The following is a 17017-nucleotide window of genomic DNA, read 5'->3' as shown; positions in this document are numbered from 1 at the left end:
AGAGAAAAGTCCTTGCAGCAACGAAGACTCAGCACAGCCAAAAATTAATTAATTTAATTATTTTTTAAAAAAGAAAGAATGTGTATCTTAGGACTTCCCTGGCGGCCCAGTGGTTAAGACTCTGCTCTTCCACAGCACAGGAAATGGGTTAGATCCCTGATCAGGGAATTAAGCTCCTGTATGCCATGCGGTATGGGGGGAAAATAAAAAAGATGTGCAAAGCTCCTGTATGTCTAGCACAAAGTAGGTGTTCAAAAAACAGCAGCAGAATTTTCTGAATTCATAATGTATTTATAGTTAATGTACTGACATGGACTCTGGATTTTATCTTGGGAGAGGTTTAAGAGTACTGTAGCCATGGTAACTGGAGGCCCTGCCCTCAGCAACCCTAATGTGCTGGGGAAAAGAGACTAAGGACTCAAAATAACAAAGAATTTGTGATAGGTGGTCAGGGAACAAGACCTTTCAACAAGTTGGCTCTCATTAGGGTTAAGAGAAAATAAACTCTGAAAAGATTGGCAACCTCCAGAAACTACAGAATGGGCTTTACAATAACCTAAGAGTGCTTACACTAGGCTTGCAATTCAATCTCCATTAAAGGATGATGGTGCCTTTTAAAGTTAATGTACACCTCACACCAGCCGAAATGGCTATCATCAAAAAATCCACAAACAGTAAACACTGGAGAGGGTGTAGAGAGAAAGGAATCCTCCTACACTGTTTGTGGGAATGTAAACTGGCACAGCCACTAGGGAGAACAGTATGGAGATTCCTTAAAAAACTAAAAACAGACCTACCATATGACCCTGCAATCCCATTCTTGGGCATACATCCAGAGAAAAGCATGGTCTGAAGACACATGCACCCCAATGTTCAGTGGGGCACTGTTTACAATGGCCAGGACATGGAAGCAATCTAAATGTCCATTGACAAAGGAATGGATAAAGAAGATGTGGTACATATAATATTATTCAGTCATTAAAAAAAAAAAATAACGCCATTTGCAGCAACATGGGTGGGCCTACAGATTGTCATCCTAAGTCAGACAAAGAAGGAGAACTATCCTATGACATCCCTTATATGTGGAACCTAAAAATAAATGATACAAATGAGCTTTCTTATAAAACAGAAACATATTCACAGGCTTAGAGAAAGAACTTATGGCTGCTGGGGTGAGGGATGGGGGAAGGGATAGTTAAGGAGTTTGGGATCAACATATATCCACTGCTGTATTTAAAATGGATAAACAAGGTCCTACTGTATATAGCACAGGGAACTTGGCTCATGTTATGTGGCAGTCTGGATGGGAGAAGAGTTTGAGGGAGAATGGATACATATATATGTATGGCTGAGGTTCCTGCTCCCCACTGCCAACTACCTGAAACTATCACAACATTGTTAACCTGCTATACTCCAATACAAAATAAAAAGGTTAAAAATATATAAAAAACAAAATAAGAAAAAAATAAATTTAATGTTAACCCCCTTTCCAACTGAAGGACACTTCAAGCAAAAGACCAGCTTAAATCTTTATGCCTCCTTCATTCTGTTTTTACTGAGAGCCGGCTCTGTGCCAGGGCCCCCAAGATAGACGGCAGGAGGATGGGACACCCCGGGCCCTGTTCTCTAGCAGGGAATGCAGAAACATGGTAACTCATATGCAAATAAGATCATTTCTGGGAGGGTAAGTTCTGTAGTGGAAAACCCAACGAAACAGCGTGAGCCAGTTAACATGGCAGGATCCTTTAGACGAGGCTGTTAGATAGAACTCTGAGGAGCCGAGGTCTGAGCAGAGATCTAAATGACAAGGAGACAACTATGTGAAGATCTAGGGGGAAAAGAATTCTAGGCGGAGGGGAAGTCCTAGAGGCAAGGTGGGAGGGGAAGACCTAGAGGCAAGGTGTCTCAGCAGGAATGAGCTCCCCTCCCAATCCCCCACAGCCCTGAGCCTGGGAGGTGGAAACCCTGGCTGCAACCCTGCAGCCCTGATTATAGTTCCAGAAGAGCACACATAGTATCGGCAGGTCCAGGTACACCTACAACTCACAGAAGGAAGCTTCCAAGGGAACTCTTCCAAAGTTCCGTCTTGGGGGAAGGCCAGGCAGTACTTAGTGATGGGAGCAGACAGGTTTCAGACTCAGATTCTGACCAATCCTGGCTCCACTTGTTGCCTGCTAAGTGAAGATGAGAAAAATCACTGAGCCTCCCTGTTTGCCCTTCTATAAAAGGGGACTAATAACCCCTACCTCCTGGGGTTGTGAGGCTAAGCAAGCTAATGGATGTCAAGTGCTTAGGACAGTACATACCAAATACTCAATACTGGTGATAAAATGGCTGCGTGATAGTAGTAGCACCAGCAAAAAGGACATCAAACACAAAGGATTACAGTCACTGTTATTATGCAACATTAACAAATAGTATTCAATATAACGAACATAAAAGAGCACATCTAGGGATTTCCCTGGTGGTCCAGGGGTTAAGAATCCACCTGCCAATGCAGGGGACATGGATTCGATCCCTGGTCTGGGAACTAAGATCCCACATGCAACTAAGCCTTTGCATCACAACTACTGCCCTCAAGGTCTAGAGCCCAGGCTCCACAACAAGAGAAACCACTGCAACCAGAAGCCCATGTACCGTAACTAGAGAGTAGCCCCTACTTGCTGCAACTAAAGAAAGCCCATGAGCAGCAACAAAGACCCAGCACAGTCAAAAATAAATTTTTTAAAAAAAAATTTTTTTTAAAGAGCACATCGATAGTCCTAGAGAACTGACAAGTTGTTTCAAGTAGGGGCAAAGGCCCCTCCATCACTAATTTCTCCTCAATGGCACAGAAAGAAGACTGAGTCTAAAGCCAATCATTACCACACCCTCAGGCTTGCCCAAATTACACTGAAAGAATTGGATTAGCCTCTTTTACTTGAGAGGGTAGAGAAGGAAACAAGAGAAGTGGGGAGGAAAGGAAGGAGGAAAAAAAGAAGTAGGCAAAAAAAAAAAGAAAAAATTCCCTTACCCTCTTCCCAGATACTTGAAATGCTTTCTCTAGAAGTCAGTCTTTTTCTACCACAATTAAAATTCAGACAGACAACAAACACAGGTTGAGCTTACGTCTTCTGAGTTACTGAGAATGAACTGGTTAAATGAGGGGCTCTTCCCAGAAACAGTGGAAAGGAGCCCAGGCTTAACTCCAGAATATATTTGCTGAATGACTGACCTTTGGCACATTACTCAACCTCACTGAGCTAATCATCTTACCCTCACAAGTTCCTTCTCCTTTTCTCCACATCACAGTTTGAGGTCCCAAGACTGGCCAATGTGCCAAGCCAAGAACATGGGCATTGCCTTCACATCTCACTCTCAGTCACCATTTTGTCACACCTACTTCTAGGTTTCTCCCACTATCCAGTGGCTGCCCAGTTCAGGCCCCCATCCGTTCTAATCCAACTACTGCAACAACTCTCTGGCTTCCCAGGTGGCACTAGTGGTAAAGAACCTGCCTGCCAAAGCAGAGAAGTGAGTTCCAATCCCTGGGTCAGAAAGATTCCCTGAAGGAGGCCATGGCAACCCACCCCAGTATTCTTTTTTTTTTTTTTTCCACCCCAGTATTCTTGCTTGGGACATCCCATGGACAGAGGAGCCTGGCAGGCTACAGTCCATAGGGTCACAAAGAGTCTCACACGACTGAAGCAACTTAGCACACACAACAAATGCAACAACTCTCAGCAGAGCTCAAAACCTCCAGCCACATGCTCCCCGGATCCAAATCAATACTGTCTTATAAGCTGACTTCTGAGTGAGTGCTTTATATATACATCATCTCATTTAGTGTCTACCTCATAGGTTTGTGATGAGAATTATTGTCATTTTAGAGGTGAAAAAACTAAGGTTCAGAAAGTAAGCTGTCCAAATGACAAAGCTACCAAGTACTGGGGCAAGGAACTGAATGAATCCAGGTAATCTGACTAGTCAACTAACGGGGGCTACTCTTCATCGGTGCTACTACACTAATATTTCTAAAGTAGAAATCTGATCGTAAGACACCTCTGTTTAAAACTTCAGGTTATATGTCAATTACATCTCAAGGAAAAAAAAAAACTCAGTAGTTCCCCTAGAGAACAGAGTTCAAACTACTCTGTGTAGCATCGAGGCCTCCAGTGAGTTAGCAACTATGACCAAGTCACACCGGGGGCTGTTAAAGATGGGAACTTAAAAGGAGTGGAGCAGACAATCAGCAGAGGGCCAACGGCACATGGTGGTTAGGAGCCAGAATTCTAAAGGGACTACCTGGATTTGACTACCACGTTCCAGATAACCTTGCACAAGTCATCTCCTCTCTGAGCCTCAGGCTACTCATCTGTTAAATGGGGATAGTACCAGTACTTACTTCATACCTTCCTATAGGTGCTGTGAAGATAAAAATTACTTAACACAGGGATTTCCCTGGTAGTCCAGTGGTTAAGAAACCCTGCTTCCAGGGCAGGGGACACAGATTCGATCCCTAGTCAGGGAACTAAGATTCAACAGGCCACATGATGCAGCCAAAAAAAAGCAAAAATTACTTATCAAAGAGCCTGGCACAGGACAGCCTCTCAAGATTATTACTGCTTATGCCTCCCACACACCCAGACTCTCTGCAATCTGCTTCCTCTCTGCTTGGTCCTTCAGATGGGGCTCAGCCATCAGCACCTCCCCAAAGGACTGCTGGGCCAGGGCCCACCCCATTATTCACCAGTGGCAGCCTTGCCTGCTGCGTGGATCACAACACAGCACTCTAGACTGAAACTGCCTGTCTGAGCCAATCTCTCCTCAGGCATTTAACTCCTCACAGGCACCCCCAGAGTCTAACGTGCAGCACCCTTACTTGGCAGTCAGATGCTCCTTTAATGAGATAACCTTAGTTTCCTCGTTGACAAAATAGGAGGAGAAAAGAAAGAGATCAGTATCACCCATCTTGAGGGATATAGGAATTCAAGGAGACAATTCCATGGAGACTCTTTGAAAAGTGCTCTCCACAGGTAAACATAAAACTGGTATTACTCCACAGCAGTAAGGCAGAGCACAGGGAAGCAGGCACCTGAAGACAGACCAGAATTTCACCCCTGCAGCCTAAGAAAAGCTGTACTCTGTTTTCAGTCACTGGGAGGGCTCTATAAATGGTGTCATGCAGCTCTGGAGTGGGTTTGTGTGGGCTCTTTTTAGGGAAGGGAATCTTTTTTAAAACATACCTGACTAAACTGTTCTTACAGAATTCCTTAATTGAGGTATCACTATATTACAAAGGAAAACAATTTGGAGAAGGAGTCATTACCCCATGGGACCTCCAAAGACATTTCCCTAAATTACAACCAACTCACTGTGCATGGGGTTTTAAAGATAAATGAAAATTATTTAATAGTCAATTAATCACCTTACTCTTTAAGTATTATCATTCCTGGTCTTTATTATTAATACCAGGAGATGGCTAACTTTTACTGAGTTTTTATCACATGCTAATCCATGAAAAATACTTTATTCCCAACAATGCAGAAAAGTTGGCAGTATTATCCTATTTTTCAGAGGAGGGAAAACAGACTTAGAGCAAGTAACTTGCTCTTGGTCACCTGGCTCGGAGGAAGAGCTGGGATTTTAAAAGCAGGACCTACTCCAAAACCCACTGTATTTATACTGCATTTAAAAATAAGGCCTTGGAATAAAGAAGATGTGGTACATATATACAATGGAATACTATTCAGCCATAAAAAAGAATGAAATAATGCAGTGTGCAGCAACATGAATGCAACTAGACATTATCATACTAAGTGAAGTCAGAAAGAGAAAGACAAATACTATATGACATCATTTATATGTGGAATCTAATATATTACACATGCATGCATGCTCAGTCGCTTCAGTCATGTCCAACTCTTTGCAACCCCATGGACTGCAGCCCACCAGGCTCCTCTGTCCATGGATTCTCCAGGCAAGAATACCGGAGTGGGCTGCCATGTCCTCATCAATATATGATACAAATGAACTTATTTACGAAACAGAAACAGACTCACAGACATAGAGAACAGATGTGGTTGCCAAGGGGATGGGAGGTGGAGGAGGGAAGGACTGGGAATTTGGAATTAGCAGATATAAACAATTATAGATGGATGAACAACAAGGTCCTACTATATAGCACAGGGAACTATATGCAATCTCTAGGATAAACCATAATGGAAAAGAATATTTTTTTAAAAATGTATATATGTATATAAGCAAGTCACTTTGCTGTACAATAAAGATTGGCACATTGTAAATCAACTATACTTCAATTTTTAAAAACTAAACTAAAATTTTTTTTAAAAAAGGGCTCTGAGGGAATTCCCTAGTGGTCCAGTGGTTAGGACTTGGCACTTTCATTCCTGGGGGCCCAGGTTAGATCTCTGGTGGGAACTAAGATGCTGCAAATATCGTGGCCAAAAAAAAAAAAAAAACTAAGGCCTTTGAACAACAAGGTCCTACATATAGCACAGAGAACTATATTCAGTATGACATATTCAGTATACTCCTATGATAAACCATAATGGAAAAGAATATTCTTAAAAGGACCTATATTTGTATAAATGAATCATTTTGCTGTATAGTAGAAATTAATATAATAAGTCAACTACACTTCAATTTAAAATATATACATGTGGGGCTTCTCTGGTGGCTCAGTGGTAAAGAATCTGCCTGACAATGCAAGACACTCAAGTTCGATCCCTTACCCAGGAAGATCCCACATGCCAGAGAAACTTAGCTGGATTTTTCCACAGCTAAACAAGACTCACCTGTGACCTGAACATTACACGTCTAGCACTTAGAAAACAGCTTTGAAAAAGTGTCCAGACAACCTATCACACAATTATACACAGCAGCTCTACTTGTAACAGCTAAAAAAATAACAATAAAATAAAATATATATGTTTTATAAAGGCCTTCGAGAAACCTGAACACTAATGATATTAAGGAATTACTGTTAAATTACTTTGTGCGAAAATAAGAAACAAATTTTAAGTGTTCTCTCTTACAGAGAGTACTAATGTAGTTACAGATGAAATAACAAGAAATAAGATCAATGAGGGGATTTTACAAACATTTTATAAAAGGAATGAAACAAACAAACAAAAAAGGAATGAAACAAATTAGTGGTAACATATACTCAACTCTTCACAGCTCACCAAGTTTTAATAACCTTATAAATTAGATTTTCTTATTCCCATTTTACAGATTAGGAAATGGAGAGAGGGCAACATTTACCGACATTTCTAACGATAGATGTGAGGCTAGTGCGATCCTTGAGAGAGAAAACAGGTCCAGATAGGTCAGTAACTTGCCATGCTGGAAGTCTGTCTCCAATGTCTGTGCCACAGGGAAAGTCCCAAGAGGTCTGGGCCCCACACCCACACGACATGGAACCCCACACCTCCAAATTCGGGTTCTCTGCCACCGCATACCGTGCAGCCTGGACACGAAAGGGGGCATCTTTAACTACCGTGCCTTTCTGAACTGCAGACGCATAAATCTCATACAGGGCAGAGCATGACCGGCTTCCTACCCATCAAAGCACTCTGCACAGCATTCACCACTCCAGGAGACCAAGGGGCTGTCAAGCAGCCCAAACCAGCCATGCTCCGGAGAGTCTCAAGAAGGGGAGAAAAGCAGCCTCAGCTGAGAGAGTTGAGCTTCTACAACTGAGGGAAGTTTCCATGGGCAGGAACGGAATCCGAGGTGAGGTGGCACAGCCACGTCTTCTCTCAGCAGGGCCTCAGTCCTGCGTTTCAGGCTGCCACCTGTTTGCTGCTGTGACCAATGTGACTTATTCAAGCCCGGAGGGAGAAAGGTAAGGCAGCTGCTGAGAGGAGGATGTATGAGCACCAAACTTGAAGGCAAAGCAACCTGGGTCATTAGCCAAGTGACCTTGGACAAATAAATTACTTAATCTCAGTTTTCTTGTCTACTAGGTGAGAATAATAGATAAACTGTAAATGTTCAATAAGATCTAACAGAGTGCTCCAAAAACTGCTAACTAAAATGCCCACATTTCCAGGCAAGAGTTCCATAACATAGAAATCCCAGCACCTGTAGAAGCAAGGTAGATATGTCAATCCACCTAGCCACCCACCCTTTCCACACAAATAAGAGACCTCATGAAAATCAGGTCTCTACTAGGACAAAGAGAACCAAAGACTCATCTAAGATGCCTGGGAGTCAGTCTTTAAAATCCTAGAATTATGTTGCTGACAAGGGATAAGCTCTTATCAAACATGTTAGTGTTAGTCACTCAGTCGAGTCTTGACTGTTTGCAACCCCATGGACAGCCAGGCTCCTCTGTCTATGGAATTCTCCAGGCAAGAGTACTGGAGTGAGTAGCCATTCCCTTCTCCAGAGGATCTTCCCAACCCAGGGACTGAACCCGGGTCTCCTGCATTGCAGGCAGATTCTTTACCGTCTGAGCCACCAGGGAAGCCCCAGTTTAAAACCCTTCCCCAGGCCCCTCCTCTTCCTCCTTCCCCTAAGTCCACTGATTCAGGCACCACCTCCCTTTCATATTGATACAACTGCCCTGTTTATGTTTGGCGACTCATACTCAGCTCCTAAAATTTCACATGATTTCTACAACCTCATCTCTTCCATTATTTGGCCAAAGAAAACAAAGGACAGCTGGATACCCAACACAAGATCCAGCAAAGCTGTTACAGCATCATTACAAATCAAGGTTTCAATTTTCAACAGGTTACCCCAAGGTTAATCAACAACCTGTAAAGGGCAGTTGCTGAGATAAGTAAGACAGAAATAAGACTTTCTCCAAGCTTACAACCTAACCAAGGAAGCTCTGACTAAGTACACATTTTGGTTTAAAGGAAATTTTTTTTTAAAAAAAGGTCATCAAGAAACAGGTAAACTTCCCCCCCACCACCCAATCAGAGGTTATATACACCTCTGACCCCCAATCTGGGAGACCTGAAGAGAAGAGGGCTAAAACCATGACATTCACTTCCACCAAACTCCAGTTAAGGGCAAACTACCTGCTTCATTTTAAAATTTCATTCTATCTACTCTGCTAATTCAAAGCAAAAATGAAAGCTGGGGTGAGGAGGAGGGGAAGACATTTTTTAAATACACATCAGATAAGAAAACCTATAAATAAAGTTCTGTGTAAACTACAGACTCCTTTGTGATTCAGGGAAGTAGCTAACACTGAATAGAGAATTCAAGACTTCTTTGGGAAGCTTAGACAGTTTTGAATGAACTAAAGCATGGAAATGGCAGAGACACTGAGGCAGAAGAATGCTGAAGTTGGGTTTGAGGACAAGCTGGCTGCCTTGGCTAGAAGAGTCAGTGGCAGAAGTGACTGGGACACGGAAATGATTGGCAGCAAGCCCAACAGAGCACGTGAAGGAAATTAGATCTGCTATAACGAGCGCCCACAGGCACTGGGTTTCTAACCAAGGTACAGACAAAGGCTCAGAGCACAGTAGACCTTCGAGATAATCAGCCCCTCGCTTTACAAATGGGGAGAATGAGGTCCAGTAGCATTAAGTGACTTGCCTGAGGTCTCACAGTGAGTGGAAGTGCTGAGATTAGGGCCAAATCAAGATCAAATTTGTTACTGAAGAGGATCTATCTAACATTCATGTGAGGGGAGGGAAGGGGCGGGGGCGGGCGGGGTGTGGAGAGGACAAAATTTCAGGTTTGTCCTGATTAGGGCCCAGAATAGGATTATGGTGGGGAAAGGCCACGACAAGTGATAGCCAGAGAAATAGGTACAGATGATCTGAAAGGAAAAGCCCACTAAGACTGAGAGACAGATGTGGATACAAAAGGAGAGAGCGCATTGGAAGGTCATGCTTCTGATCAGAGAGTAATGTCATAGTCCCAGCACATTCGCCTTGGTGAAGCTCCCACAGATACCAAAGTGCAGGCACCTGCCTCTGCCAGGCCCATCTCTGGAACCCAGAAAATGGAGGACTGCTTGGTAATTCCAACACCTGTGACCCTGCTGACTTGGCTTATCTCAGACTCATTATCCATGGTAGGATGACAGATGAGGAACCAGAGAGACAAGCTGGCTGGTCACTATATGGGCTATGCAGTATTTACTAGAATGATTTTATGTCAAGAGTTATGATCAAGGGCTTCTCTGGAGGTCCAGGAGTGAGGACTCAATGCCGTCACTGTCAAGGGTCTGGGTTCAATCCCTGGTCTGGGAACTAAGATCCCACAGGCTATGCTGCACACCAAACCCCCACCCCCAGAAAAAAAAGTTATGTTCACCTTTAAGCAAGAAATAGTTCAGTATTTAAATTTGACAAAATAAATAGGACTCAAACTCCTGGAGAAGTTCTAGCCATGATTTCAAAAGCTAAATCCTAGAACAACTGTAACTGAATACAACCTCCAAAGAGGACTGTGGCCTTGTACAAACTTTAAGGGATACACATCTAGATAAAGAAAAATAATGCTCCAGAATAAGGCTAACCACCACCTTCCTTTCACAGAGAAATCTTAAACTTTGCGCATAAAACCTAACTACTCAAAATGTAGTTCAATAATATTAACATCACCCGGGAATTAGAAAAGCAGATACTTGGGCCCCACTCTAAACCCACTAGATTAGAATCAGCATTTTAGCGAGACACTCCCCACCCTAGGTGATTTATTTGCACATTCAAGTTTGAGAAGCACTGGTGCAAAATACTTTAAGGGTGAACTATACATAGCAGTACATAGATAGGGTACCAATCAGGCAAATAAGATACAAAGTACTTCTTCACTTTCTGTACACCACATTTTATTAGGTACTGCTCAGACAGACCTACAGTGTTTCTTAATCAATCTGGTACTTACTAATGATCAAATGATATAAATGTGGGATCTATTTCACTTCCTGAAAAAACAACAGCTCCAGGGTTTTCATGCACATGAAATATAAAAATGCTTAGTTCTTCTGAAAATACAATAATGATTCATTTTATTCAAGTTCCAACACGAAGTTCAGCACACTTCACCACAAGCCCCATTAATTCCTACAGGTTCCTGGGAGTATCATTAAATCCCCCAGCATCACTGAGAAGCAGGTGCTTGGCAAACATCCAATCTTCAAATGAGATTCAGAAGGACGCGGTCCTGAAAATGCAGTATTTTTCTGCCTTGTCCTGCCAGGGTTGCTTCTCAGGCTTATACTCTCTCCCGCCCTGAGGCCTCATACAGCTGCATACTCAAGTACTTCCCAAAAAGGAGAAAGGTCAGAGGTGTCATTATCCCATAAGCACTTGAGATTCCAGCTGTGGAGAAATTAATCTGGTTCGGTTCCGGCTGAGAAGCCCTGAGTAAGATCTGGAAAGACAGAGGGAAATACAAAAGAAAGAGCCTACTGAGAGGCTCTTAGGAGAGGACGTTTGCAGATTTTAAGGTGGGGGTTGGGGGCAAGGTTTGGCAGATAAGTGAGAGGATCATAGGGAGAGATAAAGATCCATCTCCCACCTCTACTCCAGGAACAGAAAGAGTGACCAAGAGATTCCTCCAAAAGACCTCTTTTCTTGATAAAAGGAAGGAAAAGAGCCAATGAGGAAGCTTAGGAGCTGGAAGCAAGACTAAGAATCTCTGGAGGGTTTTTTTTTTTTCTTTTGTTTTCCAATGAAGGGAAATAAAGCAAAGGAGAAAGCGTATCCTTCTAACCAGAATCTTATAAGCAGCAGACCATCAGGAGGATTAAGAGAGCTGTAAATAACCAAAGAAATACAAGGGGGAATTCGTTTTCAGTTTAAATCCAGTGCTGGGGAGTCAGGCAGCTCTGGACTTCAGGCTTCTTCCAGAGTAAGGGGAAGAAATGGGACTATCTTTACAGCCACCAGTAAGCAGAGCAGCGTCCAAAGGAAGAAAGGAGCCATAAAAATGCCCGGGGATAGAGCAAGCCAAGAGAAAGAGTTCCTGTTAGCAGAAAGATGAAAGATAAAGTAGACATATGAAAGACAACATGCAGGCACCCCTTTGAGATGGGCGGGGAGATCCTCCCCCAGGGGGAGGAGACTTCAGGAGGTAAGACTATAGGAAGTGAGTACAGAGAAAAGGCCACAGAAGCAGAGAAAGTGCCATGCTGAGGAAAGATATTTATTCATCAGAGAAAGGAAGACGAAAGGTGCACTTACCTGACAGGGAGAGCAACTAAAGGAAAATGGGGCTCCAAAAAGGGAAGCTGAGGAAACAAAATCTCTCCGATGGCTGCAAAGCTCAAGAACCACGGACCACTGTCTGGAAATGAGCAAACTAAGAAAAAAGGTGTGCCCTCCCAGATTTAACAAACATCAGGACGGTGGCTGCACGCTGAGAACTGTGTAACCAAAAGTAGAGCTTGGGGGGTGGGGGGGTGGGGAGAGGAAACAAACACTTTCAGATATGAAAATCTGGAAATAAGGTGGTCCGATTTGGATAACTCACGAAAAAGGGTGGAACCCCAAGGATAGAGTGATTGGAAAAAGCTGTGAATTCCCTTGTGTAAATACAAATACTTATCTTAAAATTTCAGGATTTGGACTTCATTTCGGGTAGACTCTGGACACTGTGCTCTCCCAGATTTTGAAAGGCTGGGGAAAGGAATCAGCCCCTAAATTTAAGACATTCTGGAAAGCATTCTGCCAGATTTCAGACCTGGAAAAGGGAAGTCTCCCCTGAATTTGTGGGAACATAAGTACCCCCAAGACTGGTCACTGGACCCAAGATTTGAAACTCGCTAAATGGGAAGAACCCTCAGATTTAAAAGGGGACGTTTATTCAGCGTGGAGTCACGTAAAGGGAGTGTCCTCCCAATTTGGGGGTCGTGGGTCAGGGGGTACCATCCTCAGTTGGGGAGGCTTTGGAAATTAAAATCCCAGGGAAGGAGCTTAAGAAAGAGGGTTGCACCGATCACATTTTCTAAAAACTACAGAGAAAGGGGACACTCCCATAGTCGGGGGCTTGCGAAAGGGGTGTGCTCCCCAGAACAGGATTAAAGAGGCTATAAAAGAAAACGCGTTCCCAAAGCACAAGGCAAGGGCAGGGGTGGTTGGTGGAGTTCTCGGGGGCCACACAAGCTCAGGATCCGACCCTAGCGCTTCCCCCCACCAGCAACACGGCCCGCTCCGCGCCCTGGGCCCGCACCCCACGGCCCAACCTCCTCAGGCGGCGCTGATTGGCCTCAACCACCGTCACTCCCGCAGGCAACCCTGGGGATTGGGCGCCACTCGCACGCCCGCCACGCTCTCAACAGCGGTCCCCAGGCCTCCCTCCGGGCAGGGCAAGCGGGGCCAGGCGGGGAGCGGGGCCGGGCAGGGGATCGGAGCAGCGGTGGCGTCCGTCACCGTCCCCGCCCGCACGGCGCGCGCGCGCGCGGCGCGGGCCCGGCCCGACCCGGCCCCAGCCAGCCGGCTTCGCCTCGCCGCGCCTCGCCGCGAGCTCACCTCACAGCCCCGCTCCGGCTGCGCCGCTCCAGGACCAACCGACAGAAGGACTCTGCGTGCTGCGCACCACGTGATCCCCGGGACGCGCCCAGCGTATCCCCCGCCCCCCACACACACGCACCATCGCCACCACCGGGTGACGCAGCTCCTCAGCTGCCCCGCCCTCGGCCCCTCCCCACCCGATCACCGTGGCGACGACTCGGGCGAGCCACGCCCACTGCCCTGACGCGCGGGAACCGGCCTGCGCCCGGATCCGCAGCACGAAGTCCCCGCTCACCCATAGCCACTGTGATCACACGAGGCCCGGGACTGGACCCTATCCGTCATCTGTTAGTTATGCCTGCTATATGCGCCTCGAAGCCTCCTACTTCTCTCCATCCTGCTGCCAACACTCCAGTCTAGTCCACCATCAGATGGTTGTCCTCTCCACCCACTCTTACTCCTTCCAAACCGTTCTTCATGCTCAGACAGCAAGAACTTCTCCAAATGCTACTCTGTTCATAGCCATCCTCATGCTGTAAGCCCGTTGCCCACTGTTCTTCAGATTAAGATCTAAATCTTCACCGTAGCCTATCTGCCAGACTTTACAGAGCCTGTACTAACTTGCCTCTCTCATGTTGACACGCATTCAACTCCTACACTTTCTCAAGTGTCTTCCAAGTCCTCACGCAAAGTCAGGTTCCTTCCCAACCTAGAGTCTTTGAACCGCTCCTCCTGCGCCTTACCTCATTAACTCCTCGGAAGGGACTCCAATTACTAGTGTGAAGAGGAGCTGTATTCTACCTCCGGGGACCAAGGTCGGAGTTGCAGCCACCCACAAAGTGTCTGAAAAGTTTTCCCAGTGGGACTTGGGAAGTTCCAAAGAGGAATGCTAAATATCTATTTAGAAAGGCAATAATGATTTTATTTTACCTTGGGAAAACAGGGCAACTAGATTGCACTTCTTCAAATGTAAATATAATCATGTCACTGCCCCGCCTAAAACAACCAACCTTTCTATCACATCCTCCACCTTGCTAACTGTCTGGCCATACTAAGTTGCTGTCATTTCTGTGGTTCTCTCCAAGGTCTTTCCAGGCACTGGGCCATTGACTAAGCTGTTACTTTTTGCAAAACTGACTCTTCAAAAGACTCTTTAAAAGGTCTCAATTTGACATCTCCTCAGTAAGGTCCTCTTTGACCACATAATCTAGAAGTGTGCCCCTTGATCTCCTGCTTCAAACAGGGCAATTGCTCTCTACCTTATCAATGTTTGTTTTCAGCAGAGCACTTAACACAGCTTGTAATTATTTAATTGGTTTGTTTTATTCCCCCCCCCCCCAGTCCCAAGTTAGAGTTAGGGACTATCTTGTATCTACTGCATTGTCGGAACCTGACAAATAGTAGATGTTCATTGTTTATCTGTGGAAGGAATGAAAGGGAAGAGAATATTTAGGGTGGGGATGATAATTGAAAATAAGGAGTAGACGGGACTTCCCTGGTGGTACAGTAGATAAGAATCCACCTGCCAGTGCAGGGGACATGGGTTCCATCCCTGATGTGGGAAGACTCCACATGCCACAGAGCAGCTAAGCTCAGTACTAAGTACTGAGCCCACATGCTGCAACTACTGAAACCCTCAGATACAGGAAGAAAGAATCTTCCCAGGATCCTCTGTGTTTATGTTTTTTAACATGAAATTGTTCAGATTTTAGTGGCTATTATAGGATATAGAGAATTTTTTGCCCCACCACCACAGTAATGTCAAGAATTCATGGCCCCATATAAATACAGCATGTTTCTTTACTTATTCAACCTGTACATATTGAGACCTAGGCTTGAGCTGGGCATCAAGGACACGGAGTAGGGAACTTCCCTGGCAGTCCAGTGAATATGACTCAGCGCTTCCACTGCATAGGGAATGGGTTTGATCCCTGGTCTGATCCCACACTCTACATGATGAGGGGAAAAAAAAAAAAAAAAAACACCAGATACAGAACAGAGGGTTTCCCCAATGACTCAGTGGTAAAGAACCTGCTTACAGTGCAGGAGACTCCAGAGACAAGGGTTCAATCACTGAGTCATGGAAGATGCCTTGGAGGAGGAAATGGCAACCCACTCCAGTATTCTTGCCTGAAAAATCCCAGGACAGAGGAACCTGGTGGGCTACTGTCCAAAGGGTCACAAAGATCGGACATGACTGCGCATGAACACAGGACACAGGACAGAGCAGCATGAGGTTTACGCCCTGCTCTCAAGGAGTTTACTTCCTGGTAAAGAAATCATCACAATTTGTAAATTAAAATTCTTCTTGTCTATTGCAAGAACAAACACTGACACTGTTGCAAGAACAAGCAAAAGAGAAATATATTACAAGAATCTTTGGGCCTCTTTCCCGGCTGGAACCATGGAGGGTGCAGAAGAGAAGAAAAAGAAGGTTCCTGCTGTGCCAGAAACCCTTAAGAAAAAGCGAAAGAATTTCGCAGAGCTTAAGATCAAGCGCCTGAGAAAGAAGTTTGCCCAAAAGATGCTTCGAAAGGCAAGGAGGAAGCTTATTTATGAAAAAGCTAAGCATTACCACAAGGAATACAGGCAGATGTACAGAACTGAAATTCGAATGGCTAGGATGGCACGAAAAGCTGGCAACTTCTATGTACCCGCGGAACCCAAATTGGCATTTGTCATCAGGATCAGAGGTATCAACGGTGTGAGCCCAAAGGTTCGAAAGGTGCTGCAGCTCCTTCACCTCCGGCAGATCTTCAATGGCACCTTTGTGAAGCTCAACAAGGCATCAATTAACATACTGAGAATTGTGGAGCCATACATTGCATGGGGGTATCCAAATCTGAAGTCTGTAAATGAATTGATTTACAAGCGTGGTTATGGCAAAATCAACAAAAAGCGAATTGCCCTGACAGACAACGCGTTGATTGCTCGATCTCTTGGGAAATACGGAATCATCTGCATGGAGGATCTGATTCATGAGATCTATACTGTTGGAAAACGTTTCAAAGAAGCAAACAACTTCCTGTGGCCCTTTAAATTGTCTTCTCCACGAGGTGGAATGAAGAAAAAGACCACCCATTTTGTAGAAGGTGGAGATGCTGGCAACAGGGAAGACCAGATCAACAGGCTTATTAGAAGGATGAACTAAGGTATCTACCAGGATTATTTTTGTAATTTGGTCCGTTAATAAACAGTTGAAACAAACAAAAAAAAAAGAATCTTTGGGGGCCCAGAGCATGGATAGGAAAACAAGAGGCACAAGAGCAGCTCTGGCAAGAATCAAGAACTTCTGCTGCCAGCAGCACCACAGGCCACAGCTGGGATTCAATCCCAACATCCCTTTGTTTCTGAATCACTCACTCAAGAGGCAAAGTCTTGACCAGGGGCTGATGTTGACTGATCAATCTCAGGTCACATGGATTAGTCCAGGCTGTCAGGGGATAAGAGGAATAATTTGCCCCCAAGGATATCCCCCCAAATGAAAATGAGGGGAGGACTGATGCTAGTCAGACAAAAATGACTCTATACAAATATGAATAAAATGCCTTGGGAGTCAAGCTGAAGTTCCTGATCACCAAGTCAAACCT

At 44.8% G+C, this 17017-nt stretch overlaps 1 protein-coding gene and 1 pseudogene across 5 annotated transcripts in view; one reads left to right on the top strand and one right to left on the bottom strand.

Moving 5' to 3' along the window:
- The window catches only part of PHF20 (PHD finger protein 20), a 136164-nt gene extending 122613 nt beyond the window's left edge, over nucleotides 1–13551 (bottom strand). For all 5 annotated transcript variants that reach the window (XM_020894068.2, XM_020894070.2, XM_020894074.2 and 2 more), the window contains exon 1: nucleotides 13446–13551. The gene's annotated coding sequence lies outside the window, so the exon portion shown is untranslated. The remainder of the gene's footprint in view (nucleotides 1–13445) is intronic.
- Nucleotides 13552–15802: 2251 nt separating this feature from the next.
- Nucleotides 15803–16648, top strand: LOC110137558 (large ribosomal subunit protein uL30 pseudogene; annotated as a pseudogene).
- Nucleotides 16649–17017: the final 369 nt, after the last annotated feature.

The sequence above is a fragment of the Odocoileus virginianus genome, chromosome 9 (assembly GCF_023699985.2).
Source record: "Odocoileus virginianus isolate 20LAN1187 ecotype Illinois chromosome 9, Ovbor_1.2, whole genome shotgun sequence".
In the NCBI taxonomy this organism is placed as follows: domain Eukaryota; kingdom Metazoa; phylum Chordata; class Mammalia; order Artiodactyla; family Cervidae; genus Odocoileus; species Odocoileus virginianus.
Note: the sequence above shows the minus strand (reverse complement) of the source record. Positions and strands in the feature narration are given on the sequence as shown.